Source organism: Propithecus coquereli, unplaced genomic scaffold, assembly GCF_000956105.1.
Source record: "Propithecus coquereli isolate 6110/MARCELLA unplaced genomic scaffold, Pcoq_1.0 Scaffold296, whole genome shotgun sequence".
Taxonomy (NCBI): Eukaryota; Metazoa; Chordata; class Mammalia; order Primates; family Indriidae; genus Propithecus; species Propithecus coquereli.
This window is the reverse complement of record NW_012148574.1, coordinates 692,422-692,914: the sequence shown is the minus strand read 5'-3', so window position 1 is coordinate 692,914 and position 493 is coordinate 692,422.

The following is a 493-nucleotide window of genomic DNA, read 5'->3' as shown; positions in this document are numbered from 1 at the left end:
AGATAAAGAGGGACATTTTATAGTGACAAAAATGTCAATCCAACTGGAAGGTATAAAAACTATAAACATACATGCACCGAGCAACAGAGGCCTAAAAGATATGAAGCAAAAACTGATGGGATTGAAGGGAGAAATAGAAAATTCAATAATAATAGTTGGAGACTTAAATACACCACTTTCAATAATGGATGGAATAACTCAAAGGAGATCAACAAGGAAATTGAAGACTTTACAAAAGCATAAAATAATTAGACCTAACATATCTACAGAATACCCTACACATTCTTCTCAAGTTCAGTAGCAGAATACACATCCTTCCCAAGTGCATATAGAACATTCTCTGGGATACACCATATGTTAGGACATAAAAGAATACTCAATACATTGAAGGAATTGAAATCATGCAAGTCTGTTCTCCAAATACAATTGGAAATAGATAACAAAAAGAAATTTAGTAAATTCACAAATATGTGGAAATTAAATAATATATTCC